Raw genomic sequence first — 25,423 nt, forward strand, 5'->3', positions numbered from 1 at the left:
CTGCGCCACCAGGGAAGCCCTTTTTTTTTTTTTTTTTTTTTACTATGCTTTTGAGACCTTATTATCATTGGTGGGTTTGATTTTTGGTTTGGTTGCTCTCTTCCTTCTTTCTTTCTTGTTTTTATTACTTTTTAATTGTTTTATTTTTAATAGTTTATTTTTATTTTAATAACTTCATTTTATTTTTCATTCATTCTTTTTTTCTCCCTTTTCTTCTGAGCCATATGGCTGACAGGGTCTTAGTGCTCCATGCAGGTGTCAGGCCTGTGCGTCTGAGGTGGGAGGGCTGAGTTCAGGACATTAGTTCACAAGAGACCTCCCGGCTCCAAGTAATATCAAATGGCGAAAGTTCTCCCAGAGATCTCCAACACAACGCGAAGACCCAGCTCCACGCAATGACCAGCAAGCTCCAGTGCTGGATAACATATGACAAACAACTAGCAAGACAGGAACACAGCCACACCCATTAGCAGACAGGCTCCCTAAAATCATAATAAGGACACAGACACCCCAAAACACAACACGGAATGTGGTCCTGCCCACCAGGAACACAAGAACCAGCCTCATGCACCAGAACACAGGCACAAGTCCCCTTGACCAGGAAGCCTACACAACACACTGGAGGCAGACAGCGAAAACAACAGGCCTCTCGCCACTGGAGAGAAAACAACAGGAACTACGAACCTGCAGCCTGCAAAAAGGAGACCCAAGACACAGTAAGTTAAGCAAAATGAGAAGACAGAGAAACACATAGCAGATGAAGGGGCAAGGTAAAACCCCATGAGACCAAACAAATGAAGAGGAAATAGGTAGTCTACCTGAATAAGAATTCAGAGTAATAACAGTAAAGATGATGCAAATTCTTGGAAATAGAATGGAGAAAATACAAGAAACATTTAACAAGGACCTAGAAGAACTAAAGAGCAAACAAACAATGATGAACAATACAATAAATGAAATTAAAATTTCTCTAGAAGGAATCAATAGCAGAATAACTGAGGCAGAAGAACGGATAAGTGACCTGGAAGATAAAATAGTGGAAATAACTACCAAAGAGCAGAATAAAGAAAAAAAAATGGAAAGAATTGAGGACAGTCTCAGAGACCTCTGGAACAACATTAAACACAACAACATTCCAATTACAGGGGTCCCAGAAGAAGATGAGAAAAAGAAATGGACTGAGAAATATTTGAAGAGATTATAGTTGAAAACTTCCCTAATATGAGAAAGGAAATAGTTAATCAAGTCCAGGAAGTACAGAGAGTCCCATACAGGATAAATACAGAGAGAAATACGCCAAGACACATATTAATCAAACTGTCAAAAATTTAATACAAACAAAAAATATTAAAAGCAGAAAGGGAAAAACAACAGACAACATACAAGGGAAGCCCTATAAGGTTAACAACTGATCTTTTAGCAGAAACTCAGAAAGCCAGAAGGGAGTGGCAGGGCATATTTAAAGTGATGAAAGGGAAAAACCTATGACCAAGATTACTCTACCCAGTAAGGACCTCATTCAGAGTTGACGAAGAAATTAAAACTTTTACAGACAAGCAAAAGCTAGGAGAATTCAGCACCACCAAACCAGCTTTACAACGAAGGCTAAAGGAACTACTCTAGGCGGGCAACAGAAGAGAAGGAAAAGACCCACGATAACAAACCCAAAACAATTAAGAAAATGGTAATAGGAATATACATATTGATAACTACCTTAAATGTAAATGGATTAAATGCTCCAACCAAAAGACATAGACTGGCTGAATGGACACAAAAACAAGAAAGGCTGTCTACAAGAGACCCACTTCAAACCTAGGGATAATTACAGACTGAAAGTGAGGGAATGGAAAACGATATTCCATGCAAATGGAAATCAAAAGAAAGCTGGAGTAGCAATTCTCATATCAGACAAAATAGACTGTAAAATATAGATTATTACAAGAGACAAAGAAGGGCAGTACATAATGATCAAGAGATCTACCAGAAGAAGATATAACAATCGTAAATATTTATGCACCCAACATAAGAGCACCTCAGTATGTAAGGCAAATGCTAACAGCCATAAAAGGGGAAATCAACAGTAACACAATCATGGTAGGGGACTTTATCATCCCAATTTTACTAGTGGACACATCATCCTAAATGGAAATAAATAAGGAAACACAAGCTTTAAAGTAAACATTAAACAAATTGGACTTAATTGATATTTATAGGACTTTCTAACCAAAAACAACAGAATACACTTTCTTCTCAAGTGCTCATGGAACATTTTCCAGGATAGATCATATCTTGGGTCACAAATCAAGCCTTGGTAAATTTAAGAAAATTGAAATCGTATCCAGTATCTATTCTGACCACAACTCTATGAGACTATATATAAATTACAGGAGAAAATCTGTAAAAAATAAAAACACATGGAGGCTAAACAATACATTACTTAATAATCAAGATATCGCTGAAGAAATCAAAGAGGAAATTAAAAAATACCTAGAAACAAATGACAATGAAACTACGACTCAAAACCTATGGGATGCAGCAAAAGCAGTTCTAAGAGACACGTTTATAGCAATACAATCCTACCTCAGGAAACATTTCAAATAAACAAGCTAACCTTACACCTAAAGCAATTAGAGAAAGAAAAACAAAAAACACCAAAGTTGGCAGAAGGAAGGAAATCATAAAGATCAGATCAGAAATAAATGAAAAAGAAATGAAGGAAACGACTGCAAAGATCAATAAAACTAAAAGCTGGTTCTTTGGGAACATATACAAAATTGATAAACCATTAGCCAGATTCATCAAGAAAAAAAGGGAGAAGACTCAAATCAATAGAATTAGAAATGAAAAAGGAGAAGTAACAACTGACACTGCAGAAATACAAAGGATCACAAAAGTTTACTACAAGTAACTCTATGCCAATAAAATGGACAACTTGGAAGAAATGGACACATTCTTAGGAAAGCACAACTTTCCGACCCGGAAACAGGAAGAAACAGAAAATATGAACAGACCAATCACAAGCACTGAAATTGAGACTGTGATTTAAAATCTTTCAACAGGGCTTCCCTGGTGGCGCAGTGGTTGAGAGTCCGCCTCCCGATGCAGGGGACATGGGTTCGTGCGCCGGTCCGGGAGGATCCCACGTGCCGCGGAGGGGCTGGGCCCGTGAGCCACATCCGCTGAGCCTGCGCGTCCGGAGCCTGTTGCTCCGCAACGGGAGAGGCCTCAACAGTAAGAGGCCCGTGTACTGCAAAAAAAAAAAAAAAAAAATCTTCCAACAAACAAAAGCCCATGACTACGTGGCTTCACAGGCGAATTCTACCAAACATTTATAGAAGAGCTAACACCTATCCTTCTCAAACTCTTCCAAAAATACAGAGGGAGGAACACTCCCAAAATCAGTCTATGAGGCCACCATCACCCTGATACCAAAACCAGACAACAATGTCACAAAAAAAGAAAACTACAGGCCAATATCACTGATGAATATAGATGCAAAAATCCTCAACAAAATACTAGCAAACAGAATCCAACAGCACATTAAAATGCTCATACACCATGATCAAGTGGGGTTTATCCCAGGAATGCAAGGATTTTTCCATATACACAAATCACTCAATGTGATACACCATATTAACAAACTGAAGGAGAAACACCATATGATCATTTCAACAGATGCAGAAAAAGCTTTTGACAAAATTCAACACCCTTTTGTGATAAAAACTCTCCAGGAAGTACGCACAGAGGGAACTTAACTTAATAAAGGCCATCTATTACAAACCCACAGTCAACATCATCCTCAATGGTGAAAAACTGAAACCATTTTCACTAAGATCAGGAATAAGACAAGGTTGTCCACTCTCACCACTATTATTCAACATAGTTTTGGAAACAGCAATCAGAGAAGAAAAAGAAATAAAATGAATCCAAATTGGAAAAGAAGAAATAAAGCTGTCACTGTTTGCAGATGACAGGATACTATACATAAAGAATCCTACAGATGCTACCAGAAAACTACTAGAGCTAGTCAATGAATCTGGTAAAGTAGTGGGATACAAAATTAATGTACTGAAATCTCTGGCATTCCTATACATTAATAATGAAAAATCTGAAAGAGAAATTAAGGAAACACTCCCATTACCATTGCAACAAAAAAGAATAAAATACCTAGGAATAAACCTATGTAAGGAGTCAAAAGCCCTGTATGCAGAAAACTATAAGACACTGATGAAAGAAATTAAAGATGATACAAATAGATGGGAGATATACCATGTTCTTGGATTGGAAGAATTAACATTGTGCAAATGACTATACTACCCAAAGCAATAGATTCAATGCAATCCCTATCAAACTGCCAATGGTATTTTTTTCACAGAACTAGAACAAAAAATTTCACAATTTGTATGGAAACGCAAGAGACCCCAAACAGCCAAAGCAATCTTGAGAAAGAAATATAGAGCTGGAGGAATCAGGTTCCCAGGTTTCAGACTATACTACAAAGCTACAGTAATGAAGACAGTCTGACACAAAAACAGAAATATAGATCAAGAGAACTGGATAGAAAGCCTAGATATAAACCCACACACATATGGTCACCTTATTTTTGATAAAGGCGGCAAGAATATACAATGGAGAAAAGAAAGCATCCTCAATCATTGGGAAAACTGGACAGCTACATGTAAAATAATGAAATTAGAACACTCCCTAACACCATACACAAAAATCAACTCAAAATGAAAAGACCTAAATGTAAGGCCAGACCCTATAAAACTCTTAGAGGAAAACATAGGCAGAACACTCTATGTCATAAATCACAGCAAGATCCTTTTTAACCCACCTCCTAGAGAAATAGAAATAACAACAAAAATAAACAAATGGGACCTAATGAAACTTGAAAGCTTTTGCACAGCAAAGGAAAAAATAAACAAGACAAAAAAAAAAAAAAAACAATTCTCAAAATGGGAGAAAATATTTGCAAATGAAGCAACTGACCAAGAACTAATCTCCAAAATTTACAAGCAGCTCATGCAGCTCGATATCACAAGAACAAACAACCCAATGCAAAAATAGGCAGAAGACTGAAAAAGACATTTCTCTAAATAAGATATACTGATTGCCAACAAACACATGGAAGGATGCTCAACACCACTAATTATCAGAGAAATGCAAATCAAAACTACAATGAGGTATCACCTCCCTCACACCAGTGAGAATGGCCATCATCAAAAACTCTACAAACAATAAATGCTAGAGAAGGTGTGGAGAAAAGGGAACCCTCTTACACTGTTGGTGGGAATGTAAATTGATACAGCCACTATGGAGAACAGTCTGGAGGTTCCTTAAAAAACTAAAAATAGAACTACCATACGAGCCAGCAATCCCACTACTGGGCATATACCCTGAGAAAACGATAGTTCAAAAAGAGTCATGTACCATAATGTTCACTGTAGGTCTATTCACAATAACCAGGACATGGAAGCAACTTAAGTGTCCCTCGACAGATGAATGGATAAAGATGTGGCACATATATACAATGCAGTATTACTCAGCCATATAAAAAAACGAAATTGAGTTATTTGTAGTGCGGTAGATGGATGTATAGTCTGTTATACAGATTGAAGTTATGTCAGAAAGAAAAAAACAGAGTTATTTTTAGTGAGGTAGATGGATGTATAGTCTCTCATACAGAGTGAAGTAAGTCAGAAAGAGAAAAACAAATACCGTATGCTAAAACATATATATGGGATCTAAAAAAAAAGTGGTTCTGAAGAACCTAGGGGCAGGACAGGAATAAAAATGCAGATGTAGAGAATGGACTTGAGGACGTAGGGAGGGGGAAGGGTAAGCTGGCACAAAGTGAGAGAGTTGCACGGACATATATATACTACCAAATGTAAAATAGATAGCTAGTGGGAAACAGCCGCATAGAACAGGGAGATCAGCCTGGTGCTTTGTGACCACCTAGAGGGGTGGGATAGTGAGGGTGGGAGGGAGGTGTAAGAGGTAGGAGATATGGGGATATATGTATATGTATACCTAATTCACTTTGTTATAAAGCAGAAAGTAACACACCATTGTAATGCAATTATACTCCAATAAAGATGTTAAAAAAAAGTCAACAAGAGCAATGTATATGTGTATAAACTATGCAAATTACAGTAGTCACTTATATTGATCTGTAGGGATTCTGAGCATTTCATTCCTCTGAGCTATTTCAAGTCTGTAAATTTAGAGAACCAATCTTTTCTGTAAACATGTACATTTTGTTCAAGAGAGGTTCAATTTACCCCTCTTCCAACCCCCCTCCACACACACACTCCTCTTTTTTTTTTTTTTTTGCGGTACGTGGACCTCTCACTGTTGTGGCCTCTCCCGTTGCAGCGCACAGGCCCCGGACGCGCAGGCTCAGCGGTCGTGGCTCACGGGCCCAGCCGCTCCGTGGCATGTGGGATCTTCCCAGACCGGGGCACGAACCTGTGTCCCCTGTATCGGCAGGCGGACTCTCAACCACTGCGCCACCAGGGAAGCCCCACACACTCCTCTTTTTAAGAAGTTAAAAGCAACAACAGCAATGCTGAATGTAGCTTTAAGCTTCAAAAATAGTTGTTCTCAGAGTCCCAGGAATAGTAGACAACAGTGGTGCACCCACATAAACACACACCCAACAGGTAATGGGCCTAATATTTTAGACAAATTTTGGGTATGTTCTTTCCATAAACTTTCCTCCTGAGACAATATGAATAGAACGCAAAGTGGTTGTCGGGCTCTTGCTGAGTTCTCTCGGAGCACTTCTGGCATTTACATGCTGCCCATCCCACTTAGCTTTAACTTTCTGATATCCCTGGAGGCATAGGGGGCCGACCACAGCCCCAGGTCACTCAGGGCTCCTCTGGTACCCAGAAAGGAAGCAAACAGCGGCAGCACGTTCGCAGGGAAAAGGGGGCAGGGGAAGGTGAGGTTGCTGGTCACTGTCCTAAGGGAGAAGCACTTCAGAATCCTGCTAATGGGGCGCTCAGCATACTAGGCAGGAGAAATAGCCTAGAAGTGAGGCGTGCCAGTGGCCCTGAGGATCCTTTCCTTCAAAGTTACCAGCACTACCACCAGCAAAACAGAGAGAGTTTTAAATTGGAGTGTAGGATGTTAAGGGGTGGAGAGGGAATCAACGTGCCCCACTTCCCTACTGAATATTCTTTTCTTTTTTCTTTTTTTCTCTCCACCTCTCCGCCAGGGGGAAACAAGGGAAGCACTTGCCTGTTATCCTCGGAAAGTACAAAACTTTTCAGTCTGGGGAAAGGCAGTTGACTTCGATACAGGGGTCAAGAGGCACACATTGAAGGGGAAAAGCTTACAGGAAGACCCGGGAGAGAGGCCGGCGCACAGGGTGGAGGGAAAGCTGGTAAGGTTAACCGAGCTGGAAACCTAGCAGCTCGACTGAGCGCAAAGGTACAGAGCAAGTTGTAATTAGCCGACCTTGTGACCTAGTGGAGACTACTTAGCCACGGCTGTGGTAACTTAACATCGATGCCAGCCACTGCGGAGCAGCCGGGTATGCGGTAGCCTGGGCAGGAATTGTTGGACCAGTAAGGAGGGACTGGGGAGAAAATCATGAGTAAACTCAAAGTAGTGCTTTCTGCACAACGCTCCTCAGACACACACACCTTAAGAATGGCCTAGAATCAGGCTTCATGCTGAAAATCCGAAGATAGTTTCATGTTTCAGGTTTTATTATTTCATTTTCTTCTTCAACATACTTCAGTATTTCAGGAAAGTTGCCTGGAAGATAAAAATGTCAAATAAATTTTATTAATGAAAGTCGCTGAAAGACTATTCTGCTGACGCATCAAACCACAGTTTATATCCCCCAACTCTCTTTGAATATCCTCCGTGAAAACTCTCCAATCTTTGTACCAATTAACGCTGTATTGTGTTAAGATCTTTACACCTTACTAACCAACCAAGTACGCTACTGCCAATTGAAAACACCAGTGTTAATTGAAAAGTGAAATCTTCAAAAATGCATACCAATTTTGTCCTTTCCAGCCCCCTTTAATTCCTACTAATACGTTGGGACCTGTTGAGGTAGTGAACTCTCTTATCGCGGTAATAATGAAGTAAGCTATTTGTTTTACCAACAGGTGTTTAAACTGTATTTTCCAAGAGCCAACACTTAACAGTTTTCAACCTTGGAGAGCCGGGGAGGGTGGAGTAAGCAAAGGTCCACTTAGCTCACTCACGCTGAAAGTGGGGGACAGTGTGAGGTCTGAGGGGTGTTTGGTCTCTTTTTAGGATTGACCACAAATCAGATAAGTCCCCTTGCCTGCTCTGGCTCTGCCTTTCCAAGGGGGCGGGTCAGTTTTACCCTAGCGGGTAGGAGCCCTTAAGGGGAATGGCAAAAGCAGACCCAAAAGCCCGGAGTAGAGGAGTTGAGAAGAAGCACAGAGCTGGCTTGTTTTTTATTTTATTATTTTTTAATTATTTTATTTGCTTTACGCGGGCCTCTCACTGTTGTCCGGACGCGCAGGCTCAGCAGCCATGGCTCACGGGCCGCCCCGCGGCATATGGGATCTTCCCGGACCAGGGAACGAACCCGTGTCCCCTGCATCGGCAGGCGGACTCTCAACCACTGCGCCACCAGGGAAGCCCTGGCTTGTTAAATGAAGACCAGGAGTAGGGCTCAGAGGGAAGCATCCTGGTGAGTGCTGTGTAGGACTCGGTGAAAGGTCCGCCCCACCAAGGAACCGCCCGAGGCTCCGGATGGCAGGACCTTCTGCGCCTGCAGTTCCGGACGCGAAGCCCAAACAAGAAGCTGCTAAGAGGATGAGCTGGCTTGGTAGTGGGCCGTGGGGAGTAATTATAGGGGGCGGCCGCGTCCTGGGACGCGAGGTGGTGGGGGGCACAGCCCTGGGCTGCAGCCACCGTCTGCAAGAGCAGACAGTGCTTTCTTGGCATTTGTGTCGGTCTGTTACGGAAGAAATGAGCGAGTCGGGTAGGAGGGGATCGCTTCGTGCGTGAAGAGCGCAGGGTAGGGATCTTTCCCTGACCGCAGCTGATCAACAGCCTGGGTAAAGCCGAGAGGGAATGGTTTACCCTTTACTGAAAGTCGTCCCTTTTAATATGTCAAATTAATCCGTCCTCTTGGGAACCGGTTAACCTACTCGCAGGCATGCCACCTCTCAGCAACATATAAGCTCCAAGTTTTTTGGAGGAAGCGGGTTGCGTGATCAGAGAAGAGAAAAATAGCCGGGATAGAAGTGGGAAGAAAAGAGGGAGGTACTGTTGGTCCATTTCAATTGTCTACACTTTGTACAGTTGTAAAAAGGTCCGTGACAATAAGGTGCGGATAACTCATAAGGCTGCTGCACAGGATAACCACTAATTTCATAGATTGTCCTCACAAGGACTCCTAGTGTTGGAGACAGCATCTTCAAACCCACTGGCTCAACTTCCTTCGATGCTTGCAGGTATCACCTAGCTGCCCAAGCCTTTCTGAAAGTCACAGTTACACTGACCTTTAAAAATAGTTTTCCAAAACACTTTCGGAGGTTTCCGGAAGATTGTGCAATGGCTTCGAGCTTGACAGAGCAAGTTAAACTCAATTGCGTGGGAAGTGGACGCTTCAACGCCACACATCTTTTATAAGCTCCCACACGTGCATTTCAAGCTATAATAAGACTTTAATTTTGGGTGCTGTTAGTTTCTCTATTTTTCCCCTGTACTAATTTTGCGTTTATTTTTGAATCGACTTTAGCTCATTTATGATAGTGAAATTATTTCCCATTAAAGGTAGCAATGATGGGGACTTTAATTGTATAATCTGATCAGATGATGTTTTCTGTAAAACAATTAGAGGTTTATGGACATCTGGTTAGATGAAAGAATCTAATTTATTAATCTCTGTCTATTTTAGCTCAAAGCAATTAAGAATTTTTCATCCTGTGAAGCAAGATAATAGATCTTTGATATTTGGAATAATGAGTGTTTTGCCTGTCAGTTTCTATGTTTAACTTTTCTTGTAGTTGGAATGGTTTAATTGAAGATGCAAACTTTTGTTCTTGTGTCCCAGTGTCTCTCTGTAACTCAGAAGGTACCTCTCATTTTGTGTTTGTAATTTTTTAGAATACAAAACAAAGGAATTCTGAATTAAATATTTCTAAATATCCAGAAAATAAAATGAAGCTCCTTAAAATGTAACTGTGCTAGGAAAATAAATACTCTTCTTGTAGGAAACAACTCAGAACAGTTTTAAAAATCCAAATTCACAAATCCAGTCAAATTTTTTTCAAATGAGACTAACCATTTTTGTTCAATAAAAACACCTTTGTCTTGTCTGATTAATAATTGTTAGGTAAAATACAAGCATACATTTTATCCTACTTAGGTATTCTTTTTCCAGGTTTACTGATAAGTAAGCTAAAGTTATTTCCATTTAATGTTTAGGCTTACAGAGAAAGTAAATCTGTTTTTTAAACCAAATTGAATCATTGTTATGACAAACTGATTTCAACAGTAATCATATTTTGTAATTTGTAAGTTGGATGATTATTTTCCAAGATATTTAGGTATCTTAAAATGTTGAACTGTTAGAAAATTGAGTAGGTTAATGTTTATTTATTGAATTCCTAGATTACTTCTAAGTAAGATAGAATATCTTATGTATTAGGAGCAACAATGGCAGAGAAATAAATTGTACATGTTTCTGTTTTTCAAGGCAAAATAGTTTTTTCGTTCTAACAAAGTAACTCAGATTTCAACAGTTTGTTGTCTTTATTATTTTGTTGTTGGTGGTGTCCAGACCTTGTTACACTCTGAAGTCTTATTTAAGACACCAAAATATTTTTCTTTACATGAGTTATAATTATCAATAATGAAATAGTAATTTTATCGCTGACTCATTTTAATTATTATTATTATTTTGGCTGCGCCACGAGGCATGTGGCATTTTAGTTCCCTGACCAGGGCTCCAAACTATGCCCCCTGCAGCTGAAGCGAGGAGTCTTAACCATTGGCCTGCCAGGGAATTCCCTGCTGATTCATTTTAAAATAGCACTAATACACATATTGCATGGGTTAACATATGTAAGATGTTATGCAAATAGCATCTTGAATTGTTTTGATCTTGAGTACCCACTGAGAAAAAAACCTCCATGTTCAAGAAAAATGTTAATTTCTTCCAGAATATAAAAAGATATATTTCCAAAAAATTTGGAAAGTGAATTTTACCTGCATTGGTCTATATTACCTGAACGTGAGAAGAAGTGTTACTGATTTTTTTGGCAATGTTTGCTCTGTTTTCATGGCGTTCCTTGTTTTGTCTTACTGATTAATGTGTTTGCCTACAATATGAAAGGATTTTCTTAACGTTCTGTGTTACTTGCCTACATGGTAAAGATTTGTGACTTACCAGAATAATTTCTGTGCTTTAGGTTGACTTTAATATTGTTTTATTATTTAGGAAAAAACAAAGACAGACAAAATATTTCATCACTTACAGAAGAGCTTGTTTTATTTACAGCCATGTTACGTGTATGTTTAAAATATTTTTACTGTCAATTTAATTAAATAGGTGATAAGCATTTATTATCATATATCAAAAAACTAATTTTAATCATGTCCAATTCTGCTCAGATAATGTTTCTGACTTTTGCCTTCTAAAGATACCCTAAGCATAGAAAAAAATTCAGAATATCTTTAACACTTAAAACTATCTTTCAGGGCTTCCCTGGTGGCGCAGCGGTTGGGGTTCCGCCTGCCGATGCAGGGGATGCAGGTTCGTGGCCCGGTGCGGGAAGATCCCACATGCCACAGAGCGGCTGGGCCGTGAGCCATGGCCGCTGACTCTCAGCGTCTGGAGCCTGTGCTCCGCAATGGGAGGGGCCCCAACAGTGAGAGGCCCGCGTACCGCAAAAACAAAAAACAGAAAATGTTATAGAGATTTGTTCTTCCATATTATAAAAAGAGAGATGCTAGAAATATATGCTTATGATATATGTTGCTATTAAAGAATTGCATAGGAAAATTTTCAAATCAAATGAGACACTCAGTCTTGACTAGGTTAAATTTATTTCTGTAAGTGCAATTAATTTAAATTTAATTTAATTTAATTAAAATTAAATTAAATTTAAATTAAAGATTTAATTTAAATATTTTATTTTTTGTGAAGAACTTTTTTAAATTCAGAAATTGCATACTTTATCCAATTATACGAGGAAGTTCGTTCAAGAGTTTTGTCAGTGTCATCACTTTCTATATTTTTAGGTTCAAAGAAAACCCTGGTTAAATTGACTATGAGTTAATTAATTTCTGTTGCATTTTTCTCTGTCTTTTAGTGCTTTGCTGGATGATACTAGGCAATAACTATATAGTGTGTAAAGTAATAATTTTAGTTTTTATTTTATTTTAAATGTTTGTTCACAACTTTACTTCAATTTGGATCTAGCATCTTCTACACCACTGTTTTTCACTTGGCCATGCACAACAAACTTATTTATGGAAATTTGTGAAAATCCTTCAGAGTTGCCTATTCAAGTCCTTTGCCTATTTTTTAATTGGATTGTTTGGTTTTGTTGTTGAGTTTTAGGTGTTCCCCTTGTATACTAAATATTAAGCCCTTATCAGAGATATATGATTTGCAAATATTTTCTGCTTTTTTATTCTGTTGATGTCTTTTGATGCACAAATTTTTTAACTTTCATGAAATCCAATTTGTCTATTTTTTCTTTGGTTGTCTGTGCCTTTTGAGTCATATCCAAGATGTAGTAGCCACATCCAATATTGTACAGCTTTTACCCTATGTTTTCTTCTGAGAGTCTTATTGTTTTAGGTCTTACATTTATGTCTTTTATCTATTTTGAGTTAACTGTTGTAGATGGTGTTAGGCAAGGGTCCAAATTCATTATTTTCATGTGGATATCCAGCTATCCTTTCCCCATTGAATAATCTTGGCACTCTTTTAAAAATAATTTGACCATAATGGGATTTTTACTTCTGGATTTTCTATTCTATTCCATTGGTCTCTATGTCTGCCTTTATGCCAGTACCATACTGTTTTGATTACTGTAGCTCTCTGGTAAGTTTTGAAATCAGAAAGTATGAGTTCCTCCATTTTGTTCTTCTTTTTCGAGATTGTTTTGGCTATTTGAGGTCCCTTGAGATCTGCAAAATATGTCATTGTTACTCCCAACTCTTAAAAATAATTATGTCAAAGGACTTAAAGGGCAAAGTCATAACTCATACAAATACACTAAAAAGCACGTTAAAGATTGTGGTTATATTATAAATGTGGGTATCAGTGAGGTACCATAAACAGTACACAAGTCAAATAAGCACCTTTTTAATATGGAGTATAGGAATGTTGAGAAACACACGTAAATGATTTTTCTAGGGCTGCTATAAAAAAATTATCACAAAATAGGTGGCTTAAAACAACAAACTTATTTCCTCACAGTTCTGGAGCCTAAAAGTCTGAAATGAAGGGGTTGATAGGGTGGTTCATTCTATGGGCTTTCTCTGAGGGAGAATCTGTTTCATGACTTCCTCCTAGCTCTCAGTGGTTTGCTGATAATCATGGGCATCTTTTGGCTAGTACATGTAGGGGAAAGTATGAAAATTCCACTTCAGAGAATTCATTTATCTGTCTGTAGAAGAATTTTGCATTGCTGTAAGACAATTAAAGGATAGAATTTTATAACCTGGAAGAATGTAATGTAAACATTGCTTAGTTTTACATTGAAGATATCAGGAATCTTTTTGTTTATCCCCCATGTGCTTATTACTTAAGAAACTGAATTGGAAGTAATGTAACAGAGAGAGGTTCAAAATATTAGATTGCTTTGGATTCTCTTTATCTCTTACATTCCTACATGGATTTGCAAAGTCTTTTACCGTTTTTTTTCTTTTTCTTTCTTTAAATCAGGAAATGAATGCCTTTTCCAGGAGAAGGGAGACTAAACATTATTCACAGTGAAAGGGAGAGGTTAGGCCATGTTTACAAAGTGCTTTAACATATTCTATCTTTTGGTCATCAGAAACACATGTGAATTCTGCAGGATGAAGCTATTATTCTCATATTACATATCACATATATAAGTCGTCTCACCAGGTAAGTTTCAGGAAGCTAGTATTACTCACTGACCTTGGTTGGAAACCAGATAAAATTAGCCTCCTTTTGCCCCCACCTGCCGTAAAGGTCAATGTCATCAGTAAATACTGCATCCTTTTCTGAGCTCTGTATGCTTGAGATCCACACCATATTCTGCCCAGGCAGTCCCAGCAGCACACATTTTTAGGCAGCTCCTTCCACAGCCTGGAAATGCAGGAACTGTGTCTTTCAACTGTTTCTGTTCACCTAATGCAGGGAGAACAATTTTTAAAGCTTTCCTGCAGACGGACCCTCTGGACTGTTGCAATAGCTTTTGGGCTTGTGAGGGAGTTGATTCCTGGAGGGACAGCAGGATTGGTCCTGTTATGGGTAGAGCAATATCTGTGATAGATATAATTCTCACAGGAACGGGAGGCATAGGTGTCTTGTCAGTATATGCTCTCCTTCCCAGTAAATTTAGATTTTGCCTGGGCTGGGTAGAAACCCAGTTGTGTGTCCTGGATCTAGTCCATGACCTTGAGTGAAAAACAATGCATGGAGACACAGGGCACGCCATATTTTGGAATCCTGAGAGACAAGTATTCGCACGAAGAGTGCAGTTTTGCATGCCTTTGCACATCTGTTTATTCCAGTTCTGTGGAATGAAGAGCCACACTGAGGAAGGAAGTCATAAAGAAACATTTAATCACTGGAGAAGATTACAGTGCCAGAGTTTCAAGTTCTGGAAAACTCGTGGGGTCTGCCTTGAGGGACGCAGGAGCTTCTCTAATGTCTACAACACTGGCTTGACTTTCTCCTGTCCAGCCAGAAATCTGTATTTTCTGTGTTTGGAAGTCATTAGAGCAGCAGACCGCAAACCGCGACCCACTGGGTTAGGGTGTGAATCTGTTTAACTCCACTCAGCAGGGCATTAGTCTGTCTTTGCAAACTACAAAGTAAGCTTCGGGGGTTTGGGGTGAAACGGATGCTCTTTCACTGAACACCAAGCACCTGTAGGCTCAAGAAAGCAGTAGGCTGCGTTCAGTGCAAAAAATGACTAGTAGAAACTATGGTAGTGTGAGTAGAGGTTGAAAGGGCAATCTCAGAAATAGGGATTTACCGTCAGAGATCCCCATCCTGCTGCGGGCATTACTACTCAGACCCTTCCTCAGATCCTGGGGATGTGGTGGAACACTGAACAACCAGCACACAAATCCCTGCTAACCACCGCAACCTTTTTGGAGGGATCGTGGGAGCTGGCTTTGATCTAATTACCAGCATGCTGCACTTTGGAAGGAGGGCATTGCAGTCTTTCTCATGACTTTTCCTTGGGCACAGCACACAGAGTGTGTATACATGCATGGGGCACGGGTGTAAGGGGAAGCAGTGCAAGAGTAAGCAACTCGGAACTACCTGTCCCTACCCTAGACTGAAGAGCTGGGGTTTTCCTTCGGATCTCTGGCTCCCAGAGATGCGGTTTGACTGCCCACATTGGGGCCCATGAAGGAGTCGGTCCAATGGTATAATAAGGTAAGAAGATCCCCAGTAGTCTAGTGATAATTGACTGCCAGAAGTTGGATGGATAGTGGGGAGGATGGCTGCTGTCGGGGGGGTGGGCGTGTGGGGGAGTGGGGAGGGAGAGTGTGGAAAAGAGTTCTTTTAAAGACTTTCCCTGACATCTCCTTCACCAAGCAAGAGGCTCTGGAACTTACCTTTACCAAACTAAGGGCTAAATATGTAGTTCTCTGGTCTATTGAAACAGTTGGGTAAGTCTTACCTTGGAAAGTTATGTTCCAGTTATTTCGCTTGAAGCATCCCTCCAAACTTCTCAACAATTGAGCACCTGGAGAAACTCTGGAGAAACAATAACTGGAGGCATCCCGATTGGCAAAGGAAGAAGTAACACTATTTGCAAGACATGTTCTTGTATATACAAGGAACATGAACACAGACACAATGTAATAAATGAATTCTGCAAATTTGCAGTAAAAGATGCAGCGCAGGCTTTACTGAACAGGGTGAACAGGGTGTGGCCCCCAAGGCACATTAACTCAGGACTTGTAAACAATGGTGAAAGTTCTGGTGAAGGGTCAGGACCCTGGGCAGGTGCTGGAGCTGGAAAATTCAAATTCTGAAAGATAATACTCCTCTGCTTTTTGCAAAGTACAAGCATATCTCAGATATTATGCTGGTTTTGTTCCAGGCCACTGCAATAAAGTGAACAGTGCAATAGAGCGAGTCACACACATTTTTTTCTTGGTTTCCCAGTGTGTATAAAAGTTATGTTTCCCCTATACTGTAGTTTATTAAGTGTGCAATACCATTACATACAAAAATCAATGTACAATCCTTAATTAAAAATAATTTATTGCTAAAAAATTCTAACCATCATGTGAGCCTTCAGCAAGTTATAGTAGTAATATCAAAGATGACTGGACACAGATCACCATAACAAATGTAATAATGAAAAATTTTGAAATTGAGTATTTAGCTGAAACAAATAGACTCACGGTTATTTCTCCAGCACAGATGGGTTCTTTTCAGGATCAGCAAAGAATTGTAATTTAGGACCCGCAACAGTGGGCAGGCCACATGTAACTCCCCCACAGCAGGAGAACGCTATTGCAGAGAGGAGAAAGAAGGTGGGAGGGCGGTAGCAAACAGAGTCCCTGGGTTCTCACTGGCTGAGTCCTTGACAAGAAGAGGGCTCTCTTCTTCCTGGGCGGGGCGGAGGGGGGCGGAGGGGAAGGGTCTGCAGTGGTCTTACCCTTCTGGTCACCCAATCCTATTTAACTGCGGTTTCTGTTTGTTAATTTTTTTACACAGGAGACAGGAAGTGAGGAAATAATGTTGGAACATGGTGGCAATAAACTTTCTGGATGCAGGATTACCACAAACCTTCAATTTGTAAAATGATGCAATATGTGTGAAGTGCAATAAAACAAGGTATGCCTGCAGCGCCTCTTACCCCCAATTATTTCAGGATAATAATAGCTAGTAGGGCCCATAATAAGGATAACCTAACAAGAACAAAAACAGGAGATACTCCTGTTTTCACCTGACCCTAAACTCTTCCCTTTTCAAAGTAGTTTCCTTTAGCGTGAAATCGCCCCTAAAAAACTACAAATCCCATTAAGCAGCAGGCGCAGCACAGTAAGTACTCCTCCCGTCTCAGAATGCCGCGGAGTTCCGCCCTAAACCCAATCTGGGCTTGCAAACTACGGCGGGACAGTTTGCTAGGACCTGCAGTTCTTTCCACACTCTTTATCCTCTTCTGCGCAGAGTCACTGGGGCATTCTGTTAGCCCTTTGGCCCTGAGACCGGGCTTGGCCTCCGATGCTCCCCTCCCCCACCTCACTCAATTCTCTGGAGGCAAACATCCAGCCGTCACGTGGAGAGGGCCGGATCGTCGACTGGCTGCTGAGGCTTGGAAGGTAGTAGATAGGCCTTGCGAGCTTCCGTTCTTTGGGTCAAAGGTGCCGGTTTAAGTGCTTCCGTCACTTCTTGGCGACGCAGGTAGGATAAAGAGCGCCGGGAAGAGGCGGCGGAGTGGGGGCTAAGGAGACGATTGAGGCCGGACGCAGCGGTCGACTGAGCAGCCAGAAGCAGGTCAGTCCTGGTTTCCACCGGGTGGCGAGGGTGGAGTGTGAGGGAGAGTATTACCTTTTACAGGTTTGCCTGTGCACTCTCTTCAGTTACTTTAGGTACGGGACAAACATTCCGCTTTCTTCAGACGGTGGCGATACTAGGGCGTTTGTGTGGCGAGGAGGTGGAATCGGAATAAATGGGGTGGAGGGGACCGCTGTGGGTTGGGGAGGGATGTGTGCGGCTTGGGTATTAGAAGAGGCGGGGAACGCAGTCCTGTCTGTGGGTGAAAGGGTGCGAGGCGGGGGTGCGCCATGTGTTGCAACGATGTACTGCGGGTGCTCCGGGGTCCTGTGAGCTTGATGTTCTCTCTCCCAGTTTCTGACGTCCTCGTGCTCCCTGCGTTCGGCGCCACCTTCGGTCGACTAGTGACAGGGATTTGCTCTTCTCAGCTTTCGGCGACTGCATGCGTCGCTCTGCATGGTGCGTTGGGGTTAGCGCCGGCAAGGCTGTTGCGTACTTAGATAATGGCGCGGGGGCCGGGGATGCGCTGCGTTTCTGTTTCCCAGTCCTCCTTTACTCTCTGTTACCACGCAGATGGTGGCCGGCGGTGGCGGAACTGGTAGGGCTGCTGCTTAGCGTCACTGACAAGGCAACATTCGGGGCTTAGGATACAGAGGTGACGCCGAAGTACCTCTTTCCAACCTAATTGGGGAGCATCATCATGCAATAACTTGTCTTTCTAACTCCTTTTAAAACAAACCAAAACAAAACTGAACACCTTTATCTTTCCTTTGGTTTGTGCTTTAGCGCCTCCCGTACTTTTGGTCTCTCAATCCGGTAGACATGCTGGAACGTTCCCCTTGTCTTACTTTACTTACATCAGGGGCATTTCATTGTTCCTCTGGTGACAGGAAAATCTAGATCTGCTTCAGACTGTAAAAATCCCACTTCTCCTGGGCTGAGTTTGTAGAATCAGGAAGTTTTCCACAATGACTGGGCTGCATACAGGTATATACGGTTTCCAGAGCCCTACCCTAGAGTTGAGAATTGCAGGGAAAGGGCTTGGTACAGTGGAAATCTTTTTTCTTTTTCCGTTCATTTAAACTTGTTGAAGCGTTCATTCCTGTTTGAACGTATGAAATAATATTTTTCTAACATGTTTCATGAACTTCAAAAATCTCAGTTTAGATTTGAGCAAAGTGTCAAGAATTAGCTTTTTTTGACCTGTTTCTGAGGTGAGGTATTTTCTTGTGCCTCTGTATGAAGGTGTCAGTACTTCACATCTTTCTTTCTTTTTTTTCCTTTCTCTCTCCTTGTATTCTGAAAGAAAGATCCAGTTCTTAAAGGATTGCGAAAAAAACTTGAGTGCATAGTACTGTAGAGATTCAAAATGATCACTTTCACTACTTTCTCCAAGGACAACTCTGATTTAAAAAAAAAAAACCGACAACAATGCAGTTTACGATATTCCAACAAAGAAGAGAAATCTTATTTTATAGACAAAAAGGAGAGGTTGTGGGAGGTTTGAATGAAAATCTGTTGCAGAAAAGTGAGAGTTCAGGATGTTGATAATTTCTCACTGGCTGAGTTGTTGAAGTAGTCGATTTCTTGGAGGAGATGCACTGTACATTTTTTTCCCTTTTGGCACCTTTTGGTAGTTGAGAATTTTTTCCTATTGATGATTCTTCTGTTGGGATCTGTAATTGATAATTTCTCCTATGTAGTTACTTTTACTATTGTTCTTTATTTCTTTGTATGGCTTTTGAGTTAATTTGTAATGTCCCTTTATTTTTGTCAGAAGGACTTCCTTTGTGGTGTTTTGTTTTGTTTTGTTTTGTTTCAGGGCAGGTCTACTAGTAAAGGATTCCCTCAGCTTTTGTGTATTTGGGAATGTTTTAATGTCTTCTTCATTTTGAAAGATAGTCTTTGAGTTTATCATACTTAAGAGTTTACTCATTACTTAACTCATTGGATGTGTAGACTAATGGTTTTCATCAGATGAGAGAAGTTTTTTTTCATTTCTTTGAATATTCTTCCAGCCTCCTTCTCTCCTCTTCTGTGACTTCCATTATGTATATGCTAGTGTCCCACAAGTCTCAAGTTCTGTTGATTTTTATTTATTCCTTTTTCTTTCTGTTTCTCAGATTGTATTTTCAATTGACTTAGATTCTAGTTTGCTGATTATTCTTCCTGCTAAATTCAGTTGTCATACTTTTCAGCCCTGAATTTTTCTTTGGTTCATTTAAAAAATAATTTCTACCTTTTTATTGATGGCTGATTCTTAATTTCTTTTATTCCTATGACTTGCCTATAGTTAATTTCTTCTTTGCATGACTTGTGATTTTTTTTGTTGGCAACTGAATGTTTTTAGTATTATAATGTGACTGTCAAACAAAAACAAATCCTGATTTAGATAACAAGAGACCTTATTCAGAGGCACTCCTGCAATACGGAGAACACTCTGATTTCAGAAATCTGAAAATGTCTTAAAATCAGAGAATGACTTTTATTGAGACAGGTAAACAGGTTAATAGAAACTTTTTAAGGGGAAATCGAGCAAGCAAAGGAGAGTGAGCAGACAGCATAATTGGCATGGTTGATGGGAGATGATTGTCAGCTGATTCTTGGATCCTTGGGATGAGTTGTTACTAGGGGCACGCTGTGCATTTGAGTGCTTGATCATGGTGGGTAAGCCAGTATCCAGGGGTTTATGCGAAGAGAGAAGCTTGACTGAAGTCTGGTTAAGACAAGACAGTTAAGAAATGTGCAATTGTGAACCCTATACTCTGGGAATCAGACTCTCCCCACATCCCTAGGGTTTGTTGTTGTTGATTGTTATGGGTTGTAAATGTTTGCTTAGTAATTCTGTGGTAAGCTGTTCTATAAAGATTGTATTCTTTGTCCTGCGTGGTCTCTGAAGTCTTCTGTGGTAGCTTAGAGGTCAGCCAGGTAGCTTAGAGGTCAGCCAGGAATTTAAAAGAGATTTTCTTGAAATCCTGGAGCAACAAAAATAACAAAAACTAAACTCCACGTCTTTGCAAATTGATTTTGTTTAGGCCACTCCTTTAACGCTTAGGTAAGCCCAGGCTTAGCATGTACTTCCTTCTTGCACAGAGCCAGATACAAAAGTGTAGGGTCTTCTGCAGTCTTTTCTGGCATGTATGTTGCCCTGGACATGCATGTAGGCTTTGAGATTCCCTGGTATACCTGGGGCCAATTCAAAGCCCTTATCCTTCCATGTTTCTTCTTAACACCCTCCTTATTTTGGGGCTTTTCAGTCTGTCTGCCATTTGCCTTGTCATTTTGTCCTTAGCCCACGTAGCTGTGGCTGTTATTTCAACATTTCACACCAAGAAGCTGCACCAACTGTGAGAAAATTTTGAGGCTGGCAAAACAGGAGGATATTCTTGAGCTCCCTTTGGGGGTCTGCCATATAGATCAAAGCCCACTATCAGAACTTTTAAGAACAAGGTTTCTTATCCATCTGGCACCAGCAAGCCACACCAGATATGCTCGCTCCTTCCAGGGTGGGGATTAGGGGGTTGTAGGCAGGTAAAATAAAAAGTTACAATATTCCTTAAGTGAACTGCAGCAGCTTCTTTCCTAGTTAAAGATTCCTCTGGTTGTTGGTTTCAACTGTTTCCCAGAGTTTCCAAAAAGTTGATTTGGACAATTTTTGTCACCATAATCATTGCTTTCGTGTAGAAGTGGGAGGTTGCTACCTCACCATTTTCTTTCTTTAATTTTTTTCTTTAAATTTAGGTATAGTCAATGTACAATATTATGTAAGTTTCAGGTGTATAACATAGTGATTCACAATTTTTCAAGGTTATACTCCATTTACAATTACAAAATATTGGCCATATTCCCTGTGTTGCACAATATATTCTTTTTTTTTTTTTTTTTTTTTTTTTTTTTTGCGGTACGCGGGCCTCTCACTGCTGTGGCCTCTCCCGTTGCGGAGCACAGGCTCCGGACGCACAGGCTCAGCAGCCATGGCTCACGGGCCCAGCCGCTCCGCGGCATGTGGGATCCTCCCGGACCGGGTCACGAACCCGCGTCCCCTGCATCGGCAGGCGGACCCCCAACCACTGCGCCACAAGGGAAGCCCCACAATGTATTCTTGTAGGTTATTTTATACAAAGTAGTTTATACCTCTTAATCCTCTACCCCTATGTTGTTCCTCCCCTTTTCCCTCTCCCCAGTGATAATCACTAATTTGTTCTCTAGATCTGTGAGTCTGCTTCTTTTTTTGTTTTATTCACTAGTTTTATTTTTTAGATTCCACATGTAAGTGATAATCATCCAGTACTTGTGTTTCTGTCTGACTTATTTCACAAAGAATAATGTCCTCCAAGTTCATCCATGTTGTTGAAAAAGGCAAAATTTCATTTGTTTTTGTGTCTGAGTAGTATTCCTTTGTGCGTATGTGTGGCATGGGGGGCACATCTTTATCCATTTATCCCTTGATGGACAGTTGGGTTGCTTTAGTATTTTGGTAATTGTAAATAATGCTATGAAGATTGTGGTGCATGTGTATTTTTTGTTTTTTTTTTTTTTTGCGGTACGCGGGCCTCTCACCGTTGTGGCCCCTCCCGTTGCGGAGCACAGGCTCCGGACGCGCAGGCTCAGCGGCCATGGCTCACGGGCCTAGCCGCTGCGCGGCACGTGGGATCTTCCCGGACCGGGGCACGAACCTGTGTCCCCTGCATCGGCAGGCGGACTCTCAACCACTGCGCCACCAGGGAAGCCCACATGTGTATTTTTGAATTAGTGTTTTCGTGTTTTCGGATATATACTCAGGAGTGGAACTGCTGGGTCATATGGTAGTTCTATTTTTAGTTTGTTGAGAAACCGCCATACAATTTTCTACAGTGACCGCACCAATTTACATTTTACCAACAGTGTAAGAGGGGGTTAATTTTCTCTACACCCTCACCAACATTTGCTATTTCTGTTCTTTTTGATGATAGCCATTCTGATAGGTATGAGGTGATAATCTCATTGTGGTTTTGATTTGCATTTCCCTGGCAATTAGTGACATTGAGGATCTTTTCATGTGCCTCTTGGCCATCTGTATGTCTTTGGGAAATGTCTATTTATGTCTTCTGGCCATCTTTTAACTGGATTGTTTGTTTTTTTTATGTTGAGTTGTATGAGCTGTTTATATATTTTGGATATTAACCAAAATGTCAGTCATATAATTTGCAAAACTTTTTTTGCCATCGGGTAGGTTGTCATTTTGCCTGTATTTTTTTCTAAGAATTTTATGGTTTCCAGCCTTACATTTAGGTCTTTAATCCATTTTGAATTTATTTTTGTATATGATGTTAGAAAATGTTCTAATTTCATTCTTTCACATGTAGCTATCCAGTTTTCCCAGCACCAGTCTTTTCTCCATTTTATATTCTTGCCCCCTTTGTCACAGATTAATACGTTATCAATTTTAGTGATATTCCTCTCCAGGTATGAGCTTACCTTTATAAAGTAGTGGTATCTGGATAAATAATGCCTCTTATTTAAAAATTAAAACTTGTTTAAATGACATAGTTCCTAGAGAGTGATTTTCATTTATAATTAATACATGATTAATTGATAGGGCATATGACAGACCTTACTTCATAGTCAGTTGTTGTTTATGTAAAATAAGATTTATACTAATGTCCCAAATAAACTTTATTGCCTCCTTTTCCTTCCCTCCTTCCAATTCCTTTTTCTTTGCTGTTAATGTGATTATGAGTCACTTTCAGATAATATAATGAATGTAGTGGTATTTGACATACCTAACGTGTTAAACAAATTTAATATATTATTGAGTATCAGCTATGTTTAACTTTTTCCATTTGTGCAGTTTTCAGAAGAGAACAAGTATTAGATAAGCTTTAAGTTCCATTCACACCTAGGGATTCTATTTTTATAATTCAGTCCACTTCCTAGTTAAATTTATTTATTTTAATGAATTTCTGTAAGTTCTTTGACTTGATGGAAAAGATTCACCAAACGACCTATGCTGTCTCCCTGTGCTACTGAGCAAGTTTTATTAATATTTGTTGTTTTGGGCTTCCCTGGTGGCGCAGTTGTTGAAAGTCTGCCTGCCGCAGGGGACACGAGTTTGTGCCCCGGTCCAGGAAGATCCCACATGCTGCGGAGTGGCTAGGCCCGTGAGCCATGGCCGCTGAGCCTGTGCGTCCGGAGCTCCGCAACGGGAGAGGCCGCAACAGTGAGAGGCCCGCGTACTGCAAACAAACAAACAAACAAATATTTGTTGTTTTGAGTGTTGATTTGAATCCCATGTAATATTTCCAAAGTATCTCCCAGATGCCCCTCACTCTCCCCAGTGTTTGCCCTTAATCTGCCATAACTAATATTTACTTGCTAAGATGATACTTTATTTCCTGCTCCTATAGTGCAGAGCAGTTTGGTGGGGTATATAGTTTGTAGAAGTTATGCCAGTAATTTAAAAGATAATTTCTTCTTTAAGAATTGAAGTGTGGACCATGTTAATGTGACAATGTATGTGTGGTAGATAAAATAATGCCCCCCCCCAAATATGCTCATGTCCTAGTCTCTGAAACCTGTGAATATGTTTATCCTATCTGATTAAGTATGATCTTGTGATGAAGAGACTGTCCTGGATTATCTTGGTGGATTCAGTGTAATCACAAAGTTTCTTATAATAGAAAAACAGAAGGGTCAGAATCAGAAGAGATGTAATGATGGAAACAGAGATTAGAGACAGAGAGATCTGAAGATGTTATGCTTCAGACCCTGAAGATGGAGAAGGGGATGATAAGCTAATGCAGGCAGGTGGTCTCTAAACTTGGAAAAGGCATGGGAATAATTCTTCAACCTCCAGAGGTAACACAGCCCTGCTGATCCATTTTGGACTTGTGACCTCTAGAACTGTAAGATAATAAATGTGAATTTTTAATCCATTTTTAGGTTTGTGATAATTTGTTATAACAGTAGTAGGAAACTTCACAAATTATTATGAAAGTCCTGTTGTGGGCCAGCAATTTATAGCCTTATCTAAACTTAAACTCTGTAAGATATTATCATTAAAACGAATAATGTCAGTTGGTTTATCTTGACAGACATTTTCTGAAAAATGTCTGGCAGATACCCAAATTTGAATATGTAATCATAGCAGCAAGAAACTCTGAAGGGTCAGAGATTTTAATTTACTTGCAAATTCATAATTTTCCCATAACTTATGGATACTGGGAGAAATCTGGAGACAAAGGATACTTTTTTACAGTAGTATTTACTAGTGTCCACTTTTGCACCTGATTCCCGAGCTTTTGTTCCTACAGGGTTATATAAAGAGAACTAGATATTTGCATTACAAAAAAGAACTCCTAAGTTTAGGGATATTAAATCTTTTATAATGGGCAGTGTGGTAGGCAGAATAGTGGCTGCTCAAAGCTGTTTGTGTCTTAAACAGGGACCTGTGAATTATCTTATTGGTTAAAAGGATTTGCATAGATTAGGACTTTGTGGCATTACCCTGGATTATCATGGTATACACAATGAAATCTTAAGTATACTTAGAAAAGAAAGAGGAAGATAAACGTCAGATCCAGAGAGATGGCATTTTGCATGACTTGCCTTGCCTTTTACTAGCTTTGAATATGGAGGAAAGGATCATGATCCACGGAATACAGTCAGCCCCTAGAAGTCAGCAAAGGCAAATCTCTTTTCTCTCAGGGAGCCTCCAGAAGGAATGTAAGGTAAATAAATGAGTGGTATTTTATTACA

At 40.3% G+C, this 25,423-nt stretch overlaps 1 protein-coding gene across 3 annotated transcripts in view; it reads left to right on the forward strand.

Moving 5' to 3' along the window:
• Positions 1-17,605: 17,605 nt before the first annotated feature.
• The window catches only part of LOC132419203 (gamma-taxilin-like), a 60,917-nt gene continuing 53,099 nt past the window's right edge, over positions 17,606-25,423 (forward strand). Inside the window, exon 1 of one of the 3 annotated variants that reach the window (XM_060003179.1) lies at positions 17,606-17,686. The gene's annotated coding sequence lies outside the window, so the exon portion shown is untranslated. The remainder of the gene's footprint in view (positions 17,687-25,423) is intronic. The other 2 variants (XM_069540389.1, XM_069540390.1) reach the window with 2 other exon arrangements.

This window comes from Delphinus delphis, chromosome Y, assembly GCF_949987515.2.
Source record: "Delphinus delphis chromosome Y, mDelDel1.2, whole genome shotgun sequence".
NCBI lineage: Eukaryota > Metazoa > Chordata > Mammalia > Artiodactyla > Delphinidae > Delphinus > Delphinus delphis.